Source organism: Patella vulgata, chromosome 4 (genome assembly GCF_932274485.2).
Source record: "Patella vulgata chromosome 4, xgPatVulg1.2, whole genome shotgun sequence".
Classification (NCBI taxonomy): Eukaryota; Metazoa; Mollusca; class Gastropoda; family Patellidae; genus Patella; species Patella vulgata.
In genome coordinates, this window is record NC_065882.2 from 70,024,132 (window position 1) to 70,037,019 (window position 12,888).

Genomic DNA, 12,888 nt, shown 5'->3' on the forward strand with positions numbered 1-12,888 from the left:
ATGTTTTCCACATGTTCATCAAACAAAAAGTATAATAGAGACGACAAACAAGATAGCCCATTAAGATATTAAATATAAAAACAGTTTTATTTCAATATTATATTACATTTTAATTAAAAGACAACTGGTATAAAATGGAATGCCTTTTATGGAAAAGATTTAAGACATTATTTTTACGAACAAATACAAATGCGGGTATAGAAACAGGAAACATTATATCAACTCAAAATTGCTATATCTTGATTAACTAGACCTATTTGAATGCTAATTTTTTCCTTTTTTTAGTAAAACTAAGATTGTGGTTAAATACAGACTCTAAACTAAATCCAAGACGAATTTTGGCCAATAATAACAGTAACATACTGAAGTATCTGACCAAATCAAACTACAAGTGGGATCTTACTCTTTTTCTCATGTTAATAAATGACGACCAGCGGAAAACTAAAGCCAGACTAAATAAAATATGATATTTTAATTCATATTGCAAACAAGTTCTGAGATTCTGATTCTCATACCAAACCAAGTATGAATATTCTTTGATTGAAGTTTAAAAAGAAAATGCAAATATCGCTGTCATCAGTTTTAATCAGACAGAAATAAGTAGAATATTAATGTTTGATTCATCAGTAGATTTCACAGTTGTCAAATCTTTATCTCTTCGATCAAATAAAAATCTTTCACAGATAGATCTTCATATTAAATAACATGTTAATTTTCCATCATCGCTGCAAATTTAAATTTAATGATCCATTTTTATTTTTCCTTTATCATTGTTTATGTATACATATGTTTGTTGAGAATATGTACCAAAAAGATGTTTTGTGAGAATATGTTGATGTACCAGATATAGATAGATGTTTTATGACAATATGTTGATATACCAGATAGATGTTTTATGAGAATATGTTGATGTACCAGATAGATGTTTAATGAGTATATGTACCAGATAGATGTTTTATGAGAAAGAGAGAGAAAGAAATGAGGTTTAACGTCCACTCGACACAAACTAGGTCATTTCGGGACAAACATATGGTTTAATTTTATTTACATAATTCGCTTGCGCTTAGGTTTTATGAGAATATGTACCAGATAGATGTTTTATGAGTATATGTACCAGATAGATGTTTTATGAGAATATGTTGATGTACCAGATATATATGGATGTTTTATGAGAATATGTTGATGTACCAGATATATATAGATGTTTTGTGAGAATATGTACCAGACAGATGTTTTATGAGAGTATGTTGATGTACCAGATATATATGGATGTTTTATGAGAATATGTTGATGTACCCGATAGATGTTTTATGAGAATATGTTGATGTACCAGATAGTTGTTTTATGAGAATATGTTGATGTACCAGATAGTTGTTTTGTGAGAATATGTTGATGTACAAGGTAGATATTTTATGAGAATATGTTGATATACCAGATAGATGTTTAATGAGTATATGTTGATATACCAGATAGATGTTTTATGAGAATATGTTGATGTACCAAGTAGATATTTTATGAGAATATGTTGATATACCAGATAGATATTTTATGAGAATATGTACATGAAACGATATTTCACTAAATTAAAATGTTTGCTCGTAAAAAATTAATAAACTGAATAAATCCATTTAGAACAATTGTTTTAATTATTTCACTGACAAGAACTTAATTGTTTAATCTGTGGATTACGCGGACGTTCAACATCATAAAATGTTACTTCATCTGTTTTTTCAATAATTCAATTTTCGTCCAATTTCATGCAATACTGCTTGAAGTACTCATAAAGACCACTTCATGATATTCAGCCACATGTATTGGCCCATTTCAACCCATCCTTAAGTCTCTTTTTGTGAGTCTGTAATAACACACCAGATATTCCTGCACAAAGAACCTGTAATTATGTGGCATCTCGGAAGAAAATCACCATAGCTCTAAGAAAGGGATCCAATCACAATTTTAAAAAAAAAATCAATGCCCTCAAACATGATGGTTTCATGAAAATCAGATAATACTTTAGGCCATGAGCTGCGATTGAAAAAGATAAGAGTGTCCATACAAAGAGTGTATTATACTTTCATTTTATGTTTGGTCATGATATTCTCATATATAGATCACAAGTTTACTTGACGAGTACCAGATCTATTATTGAATCATTGACTCTTGATTTAAAATGTCTTCATCCATTCAATTTTTTTTTTGCAAGCAAGTGTCTCCAAATGCGGTGTTCAAAGTACCAAGATTGTATCTACATGTGGCAACATCATGAAGGGATTTTGCATCACAATGGACAGTACACAAGTTTGAAACCGTAATGGCTTTATTACATTTTAATCTAAATTTGAACTTCTGTCTATTTAATTTCAGTTTTGACATCTGTGTAGTGTGTTAGCACAACCAGAAATGGGCTATAATAAAAGTTGAACTTACTTCAAACGAAAAAAACAATTTCTAAACTCCAATAAATGACAATTTCTAAACACCAATGACAAATTCTAAACTCCAATGACAATTTCGAAACTCAACAATGACAATTTTTAAAATCAAAAAAAATGATAATTTCTAATCTCCAATAAATGACAATTTCTTAACTCTAATGACAATTTCCAAACACCAATGACAATTTCTAAACTCCAATGACAAATTCTGAACACCAATGACAATTTCTACACTTAAATAAATGACAATTTCTAACCTCAAATAAATAACAATGACAATTTCTAAAGTGATTACATTGTCAAAGACTTGTATTCGCCTATGGTCATGATATTTTCTATTCAATTTAAGTAATAACATTTAGATCAACAACAACTAAGAGAAATATACGCTGGGATTATTCTTTCAAATTTTTTTTAAGAGCGTCACGTTTTGGTTTATTAGAATTTTTATATAGTCATATTTTGATTTCCCAATTTCGGTCTCTTTTTAGATGGAATTGACAGAATAACAGTAAAATAACATTAGACTTAAAGGAGACAAGTCTTTAACTCAATATCATCCAGTCTTTGACATTGCAAACACGACTTATTGGTAAATTTAAATCAACATTGATGTTGGTATCTTACTGTGAGAAGGGGGACTTCTGATATCCAATACTTAAGACAAAATAAAAATTTAAATTGGCATTTGTAATGAAGCGACTATAAACATCCTGAATAAAATATTGTTTATGAAAAAAAAGAAAAGAAATTATAGGTGCCAAAGAATAGAGATTTGGTTCCTTTAATAAAGATGCTGATTTTCATTAGCATTTGCAAATTCCCTGGATTTAATTTTTCATGGCTTAATCCATGCTAAGATGTACTCAAGTTGATTATCCAATATCTAAATATGTGTTGTTGGCATGTTTTCACCATATCCCATTTATATCTTCTGAAGAGAATTCCAAATTTTGAAAAGTTTTGAATTTAGCATATCTCTGACAATACTAAATGGAATTAAACAATTGTTGAACCACCTGTGTTGTAAAAAAATGCATTTGTCATTTCTTAGTACATATTCACATCACTTTAAATCATACTTTTAAAAAAATTGGAAAACATCTGTCACGTGAAAAAATACAATCTTGCATTAGACGAGCATAACAATTTTGTTTAAACATATATGTATAGACATTTCTAATATTGTCATAAAATTGGAAATAACAGCCATTATATACATGTAGTTATATTTTATCTATAATATTGTTATAATATTGGAAATAACAACCATTATTAAGGGTGAGTGGGATGAGCTATAGTACAATTATATTGAAACCAGGTACATGTATGTACAGTATTCTACTTATTACAATATTATTATTATTTAGAGATTTTAACCGGATCAAACACAATCTATTAATCATATCTTGATCTATCCTAACAGGTAACATACCATCATTAATATATCAATGTTTCAATTTAATCTTACCTGGAATTAGAATTAACAGATGGAGGAAGTGGATCATCTTTATGTTCTTTATAATATCTGATTTGTACATACATGGTAAATAGATCTATAAGGTTATGTATAACCTCACCATGAGAATGATATTCTCTATAAGGAAACATGCTTAATGAATGACGTCTGTTTTTTATATCCTGTATCACCGTTGAGATAAGTTATCGTTAGAAGATTCCTGCTGATTAAATAATCAATTCTCTACTAATTACCATCTCAACTCTATCGATCTGAGAAAATATAAATTGTTTGTAACCTATCTCTGTTGTTTCTCTTCCAAGAGTTTCTCCAATAATCATTGGCTACAAGAGTTTGTTTATTGTCACACGATATCAAATATGTAAATTTTCCCAGCTGTACATGTCCTTTATTGGCAGATTTGATAATGATATTACAAAACAAATAGAGTATAGAAAAAATTAATTAACACATTCGCTCAGATTTCCTGGGCTACTGAGCACTATCGATGCTGAGACATAATTAACAGAGCGATTACACAGTCTCACGCACGTATATATTTAACTCATAGACCTGTACTGACACAACACACAAATATCCGATTCCACGTAAGAAACAAAAGCATTAAACATCCTTTTGGTTTTAGTCCCATGAAGCAGATAAACAATTCAGAAATACTCAAATAGCAATGTGAAACTTCAGTCTGATTTATAAAAAAACATATAATTTATTTCTTGAAGTTGAAACAAATTTAATATTACAAACGATTTGTTCCAAACAATGCAGAAACACAATTGTACTTTTATCGAAGTTAATAGAATAAAATTTAATATTACAAACGATTTGTTCCAAACACAACTGTACTTTTATCGGAGTTAATAGAATAAAATTTAATATTACAAACGATTTGTTCCAAACACAACTGTACTTTTATCGGAGTTAATAGAATAAAAAGTGATTCCTGATCCTCACCAACACTTCTGACTTCAAAGAAGTCTTAATACCACACTCTGACAGTAATACTACTTGTACGCTCTATTGATAACTATTAATAAACCAAAGCGTGAATAGAAAAATCCATGGCCATTGATTGAATACTAAAAAAAAATTATATTTTCCACCATGGATTGAAACTTTTTATCCAATCAGAAAAGGATGGAGCAGAGAAAGGGAGAGTTAGCACTAATTGTAATGGAGATAAATTCGAGTATTTGTCAAATATGTCCTCCATAATCATCCGTCAGATCAAGATACAGACAAAAATAGATCAGGAAAGGATTTGGTAAATGACAATCATTTCCAATGTCCATCCTTTTTTTATTATAAATGGTTTCCAAGACGAAGAGATAGATGATTAGTTAAAACTTATCAATCTCGATGTCTGACTTACATTGCTAACTTCCAATGAATACTAATGTCGTTTTGTCTTGTTGTCTGTTGCTTGTAGCTAGGCGGAAAATACACCAGACAGAATATCAGATAAGAACGCTTCTATTGACAGTGTTAGTTGAGATGAGGCAATTTGACTAAATATGCATTTTGTGTGTGATGTGTAATAGTCCTCTATACATCACATTGATTTATTGAATGCTGGGTAATTCTAAATGCTCAATTCTATATAATTATTACAGTTTCCCCACTTCAGACATTCACACAGATTACCAAAACTCAGGTTTCCAAAGACATTTATATAATGTAGACTTTTATGTTCTTGTCAGATATATTTATACAAGGTTCTTTCCGTCAACACAGACTTAACCATTAATAATAACAAACGCAATATTCTCCTGCGCTGAAGATCATTAAAATACAAGTTCCATGTTATTGCTAGCTTTATAAATAGTTAAATCTTGTTATTTTTTTTATCTCTGCTTTTGAAATTTGATGGATTACGCAAATAACTTTTCTAGTTTGTTAAAAATTCATTTTATTTTCAATACTCGATCATTAGAACAGTTTGAAAACTGATTTATTTGTAAATGAACTTTAAACTTTCAAGCCAAATAAAACATGATAAAGTGAAACTGATTTAATTAAACCCATAAATACAATTATTTTTATATATTTTTCAGGAAATTTTGACATTTTGTAGGTCTAAAGACATGCTGTAAACATAATACAAGTGTTACAGGCAGAATGAAATTCATATTGGGAGAGGGGGTGCAGCTTAGTGAACCAAAATGAGGTTCAGGGTCATACCCTTAGGAACATTTTCAAATTAAGAAAAAAATCATTGTGATGGAGATCTCAGCAGTTTAAATTAATGTATAATTTTCAATCTCTGTGACAAATGTTATCTGCATCCTTACCACATCCTTGGCAGAGAAGGCCTGAATTGAAAAAACAAAATGTTACATCTGGGCAAAAAAAGAAAATGCTAGGTAACACACACTTGGGTTGATTTTGCTTACTGGTATGTACGGATGTATTAAATTTGCTTTCTAAATCACCCGAAGTTTACTTAAATAATTACAATTCCAATTCTTTATTATTTTTTTCATAATAAAAATCTAAATGATGTTGAGGGGACAGGAATTATGTATAAAGCTGTTAAATTACACGTCCTCTAGTCAATGAAAGCTCAATAGAATAGTATATTTATGAAGAACAAAATGAGAATATAGGTTAGATTATATTGTACATGGTTATCTTGACTGAGCATGAAGGGGTTTTCAAAAAATTGACAATCAATTAAAATTTAAACACATCGTTTGGATCCTACACTCTCAACTAATGAATTGCTTTTATATATAAAATCTACCGGTCTATCCTCTTATGTTTACATATAAAAACTCTTACATATTATATATAGAGTTGAGAGAAATGTGTCACAGATGTCAGGTGCACCAGGTTATCTTCAGGATGTTGTTTTTGGGAATGAATGGGACCTAATGTACATCTAGACCACACAATACTTGACATTTAGAGACTAATAAATATAAAATGAGAGGCAGGGGAACAGTGGCATTGCCTTGAAGGCTTTTGTTAAAAACACACCAATGTGTTAACAGCTGGACGTTGTTTTTTGTCATCTGATTCTTATCAGCCAACCAAGCACCACCTTCCAAAACTTGGGAGAAACTGGAAAAGTCTTGAAAGTTTTTCTCAGCCACAACATGAATTGAATCTGGGACATGCCAGTTTCCTAATTATTAATGGACTACAACAGCCCCTTGATAATGTACCTTTTTATCCAGTCCATTAACCATTATCATTGCATACTATTTTAATTTTAGTAGATATACCCTACCTGTATTGCACAGCTAGGTCAATATTCAGTATCTTTGTTTCATTAGTTGACACACTTGTTGCCACAGGATGAACAACACCTGGTATTTCCCTATTATTATTTGACATTTTTATATTTACCTGGCCAGGATTTAGCAGTTAAAATTTCCTTACCTCTTAAACGCAATCATATAAGAGGTCATAGGCCATGCACCACTGTTACCAACAAATAAACTATAAGATTTAAGAACACTTTATCATTACAAGTGTCCTATCACCAAAGGTCAAATACATAATAAAACTATGTACATGTAATGAGCTGAAAATCCCTTCTGTTCAACAGCACATTGTATGATTAATTAAAATATTCAGACAAGTAATAACTACACACAGTGGAATAGCCTTTTTAGATAAGCCATATGTCGTCAGTGCCAGCTTCAAGCTCTAACAAAACTTTCTAGGTAATAATCCGAGGGGAAAAAATCAATAGAATTATTATCAAAACATCGGTCACCATCTGATGATTATTAATTATAACTAAAGAATTAAAGATACATTCCACGAAAGTATTCATTGGGTAGTTATTTCCTATAAAAGTATGGAAAATTTGTTATATAAGCTTTTGGAAAGTTGGGACAACCATTCTTGCCAGAAAAATACTGAATTCACCGACAAAAAATACATGGGGCATGTCATGTAGAGGTAAAAAAATGTAAGGGTATCACTAAATGGCAACATGTTGGCTTGTAGTCTGCTCGAGTGACGTAGGTAGCGCTTGGTATGTGTTGATCGAATACCTAGTGGTTGTGAAAACTGTAAGAAACTTAAATATGTACAGGAGACCCTGCAATGAAACAGCGAATAAAGAAGTTGTTACAGTATAATCCCAGATATTCCTAAGGCATCAATATTTATGGTAAATGGACAGCGAGTAATGACAAATACAAAATGGAAACTAACCTTCCTCAATCACATTACGTGGCAAACAAGGATACTTAAAATAAATTTTTAAGGCTTCTGGCGGTTCCTTGCAATAAAAACGTTTTGAGACAGATTTGATGTAAACTTTTGATAGATAAATTAATTTGAATATGTTTTTATCCAAATGTATTATCAAATCGTACAGTTTGTACATAAGACGGCATCTTTAACATCAATGGAAAAACAAGTAGATTCCCATGGGAATAAACTTTAATTCAGTTTCTCATTATCAGAATATTAGAAAATTACTTACAGTTTTCATGGTTTTGAAAAGAGGGAAAGCATGTTTTAATTGTGGTGCAGCCCTCTCACTATATAGAGTGAGAAAATAAATTAATATGTTTCAATAAACTAATAAATAATTATAATCCATAAAATGGATAAACTATTTAGGAGGTTGCATAAATTTTCTATAGGCACATGATGTGGACATATTGTTGTCATCTTTCCACAAATTCTTGCAAATACTTTACAGGATAGAGTTCTTATCATATTATTTTTTTTACATTTTCAGGGATTGTTAATTTGTTTGTAAATTGTAAGGAGTATTGCCGTTCTCCCTGCTTACATTCAATTTGCAAATACTTTACAGGATAGAGTTCTTGTCATAATATTTTTTTTACATTTTCAGGGATTGTTAATTTGTTTGCTTACATTCAAATTTATTAAAACTTGTAAATGCGATATTCAACAGAGTTTTTGATGTATAAACTTGGTACAGGTAGATTGTTTATTAGGGTATAAGGAAGTACTCTATCGAATTTCAATACTGGATCTTAAATTTCAAATTCATTTTGCCGATATACGCTTGTACAATGTATATTTCTAGTCATATTTTGACTTGTAAAGCATGTAAAAACATTTGACAAAGTTTTTAATGGATTTTTTGGATGTTCATTTGGGACTTACTAAAGGAACCCTATCAAAATTCATAATTTTTTCAATTGTAAATTGTTGACCTACGCAGACTATAAATTATAATAAACTACACATATGTCTTGAGTGTAAATAAGCTGGTACGCCACAAAACCAAATACTTATACTACCAGTACCGTAATTTCCACATGGTTTTAGTTGCCAAAGATCACATTCAAAATTTCTTATTTAATGATCTTTTGTGGCCATTTATTTGATGATGTGGTCTACTTGTATTTTGAAAATGAACCCTTAATTTTATCCACAGGCGGCTAAAATATCAGAAAACGTCTCAGCAATGGAAGTCATAATAGGTGGGGTTGTATGCAAATATTTATCATCTTAGTTTCGATAGCAGTTGAATTTTGAGAAATAAAAATTACTGAAATAATTTCAACAACCAACCCATATACAAGACATGCAAACGGTCTTGGAATTATATCAACGATTTTTCTCAACAATTAAGCACCATGTTTGACATTGACACGTTCTTAACGGGTATAGGTGATTTCAAAGATATCAAACAAAGTTGTTCACATACAACATAATTCAGGATTAAAATTCATACACACACGAAACAATTCTATAGAATACAATTACTACTGAGTGATGTTTCAACTAGTTTTCTCTAGTGTTTACATGTATCAAGCTTGAGGTGAATCTCCAGTTCCATTATAAAATGTCATTGAAACAGACTATAATTGAATCACAGCTCATTAAACTACATAGATGTATGTATTTATAATTAATCACATGAAAATCTATACAGACTGTGATTAGTGCCAGTCTATTTGGCATGGAAGCGACCTCGGTTGCTGCTTTATATTCTTGCAATTCTAAGTTTTGATCAGCATTCAGGAAATGGTCCCTAAACCTTTACATATGACCTTTACATGTATCCGACTTCACACATGGAAATTAAACTATCAGTACATGTATTTATCTAATTCTATAACTAGTATAACACATCTATCACTATATGTACAAGGGAAATCTTACCCAGAAAGAATTTTTTTTTTTCATATAAAACAATATTTTATTCCGAATATCTGAATGAAATCGGGAAACAGGATTTAGTCTGATGTCAATCCCTGCTCCAAACAGTAGTGGTTCCACCTACTCTTTGACAAAAATTAATTCATCGCTTCTTTTAAGTGATGCTTATCTGATCCTAGGGTATCGGGATATTCCACGTGACTTTTCAAAAAAACTTAACTATACATCCAAAATTTGGTTAAAATCTCAGTTAAGACAAACAGACGGACAGAAATGATCACATAAGCCCTTTCGGCTAAAAGCTTGGTAAAAAGAAGTACTGCTTGTGCTTTCAGCCCAAAAATGTTGAATTTAAAATTTATAAAATCATATTCAATTTTCAAAATAACCCAGGTTAGCAGGTTAGCAAGCAATACAAGTTCAAACTCTACATAAATTGACACAAATGGGTAGCAATGCATATAATAATGTAATATGAATGTATATAAACTGATTTACATTCAATCATTTCTGTTTTTACTATAATTTCTAATCAATTATGTTCGGCGAAATATTTTAATTTACACCGATAGTATTTACTGACATGCTCTCAAAATAAAAATATGGCATCACTGTTTGACATGACTTGTGGAATATGTCTAACCTCGTTCTTCGAGTCCCTTGTTACAAATGGCGCTGAAATGCATTATGGTAAAATGTTTATTTTGTATCAAATATTGAATATCAGAGCACAACATCAATGTTGATTTGAATTGACAAATATTTAGCTACTTTAACACCAACTCGACACAAACTTGATCATTTTGGGACTAATTTTATTTTAATAAAATATGTGTAGGAGTTTGTAGCAGTAGATAAGGAACTGACAGTTAATGAAAAGGGAATATGTTGAAAATTTCCGTCAAATTACTTTATTCTGAGAGGAGTTTTTCGTCATTTACATATCAGTGTAGTCTTGAGTGTCATTGCTACCCTTGTTACAATAATAAAAAAAGTCTTGATTATCCATTTTCAAATTAAATCATTAACTGCCAATCATATTTAAATCCGAAGTTCTAGAGTTGATTATGGGCCTGGCATGTAAATAAATGTCTTATTCATAACTTATATAACATTTGAGGCCAAAAGAAAGATCCTTTGATTGATCTTAAAACTATAGTCTGTTTAAAAGTAGTCACTCAAGAACTGTTCACTAGTGTTCAGCGTTAATGAGCTCTTAATCCCTTTTAATAAAATTTATTAACCAACTAATTAATGACATTTTGAACACATTTCATGCCGGCGTTATGATTTCAAACATGAATTCAATTCACTATATCAATATAAATAGATGGTCGATCTGTGTCGAAATTATATTTATTTTAAAATGGCAATTTCAGGTTAATATTCGCTTTATCTCCAATAATCGAGGTGGCCGATATTTAGTGGGGCTGTAAAATGATTGTTATGTTGTAAGGCATTTATTTATAAATTATATAATGCTATTTAATAAAAGTTAAATGTGTAAATTGTAATGCATTTTTATATGTGTAAATCATTTAATGTTATTTAATAAATATTAAATTTGTTAAAATCAATATATTTTTATATGTGTAAGCTATTTAATGTTATTTAATAAAAGTTAAATTTGTTAAAATCAATACAGTTTTAGTCTTAAAAAAGATATGGACTATAGTTTATAACACCATTGTTCTAGGATTAACTCTGGATTAGTGGCAAAATTTGACATCAAAGCCTGCCGGCTAAGTGGGAACACCCCATTAATTGTGGTGTATATACTACAATGTAAGACCAGGTTCAAATCATGAAACTTTAGAATTCAAAGGATATAAATATAAATAATCTTAGTGAATTATTACATGTACATGTAATTAGTATATCTATACATGTAGCACTAAGATGTATTTGGTAGGGGTGGGGACATAAATACATGTGTACAGTGTGGACTGACATTTCATTAGGTCAGGGCTAGCATAAATAAATTCCTCCATCGTGTTTCTTTGTATAATCCTGAAAATCTTATTTGGCTCCCAGTTCAACAGCGAATCAAGTTCAAAATATTACTGTTTACTTTCAAGGTGTTACATGATCAATCACCAAAATATATCAAAGATCTGATCACTCCATATAAATCTACAATTTCTGCATCAACCATCAGTGATTCTTGAAATCGCAAAAAAGATCTCTCATTCGCTACCCCTCTCTTATGGAATGCATTATTGACTCCTTAAATGCATTTAAATCTAAGCTAAAGACATTCCAGTTTAATAGAGAAACGTCTGTTATAGTATTATCGCGCTATATAAATACTGTAAAGGACTACAATGTATTATTATCATTATCAAACATTGTCTGTACTTTTGCTGCTATTGTAATTATTGACTATGACATCGTCACTCTATTCTGCACACAAGAAAGTAGAAAACAGAAATGCTGTAACAAAACTTTAACAACACAACGATAAAATGAAATGGGGTTTAACGTCCTACTGTTCTGCTCCAACTAGGCTAATGGAGACGGCTATACGCAATACAGTGTTCTATGAGGAAAATTTTGCCCCAGAGTAGCACAACGGCCTATTCTTATATCGAATTTCAACTGCCAATGGAACTTTTACGTGCATGTCAATGTGTACACAGGCCCTCTGTCCTGCATGACTGAGAAGGGAGAACCCTTCTCGGCCAGCGCAGGGATCGAACACAGGACCTCCCGGTTAGCGAGCCAACGTCTTACTCACTAAGCCACCATGGCTCCCAATGGTGATAAAGAACAAGAGGTTGCCGTGTAAGATACAACCATATTTTGCAAGAGATGATAACAAGCTAAAAAATCTGATTTAGCATAAATTCAGGGGTCATAATCCAAAAAGTTACA

At 30.8% G+C, this 12,888-nt stretch overlaps 1 protein-coding gene across 5 annotated transcripts in view; it reads right to left on the reverse strand.

Moving 5' to 3' along the window:
- Nucleotides 1–12,888, reverse strand: part of LOC126817331 (golgin subfamily A member 6-like protein 22) — a 108,088-nt gene that overhangs the window by 81,401 nt on the left and 13,799 nt on the right. The window lies entirely within an intron of this gene.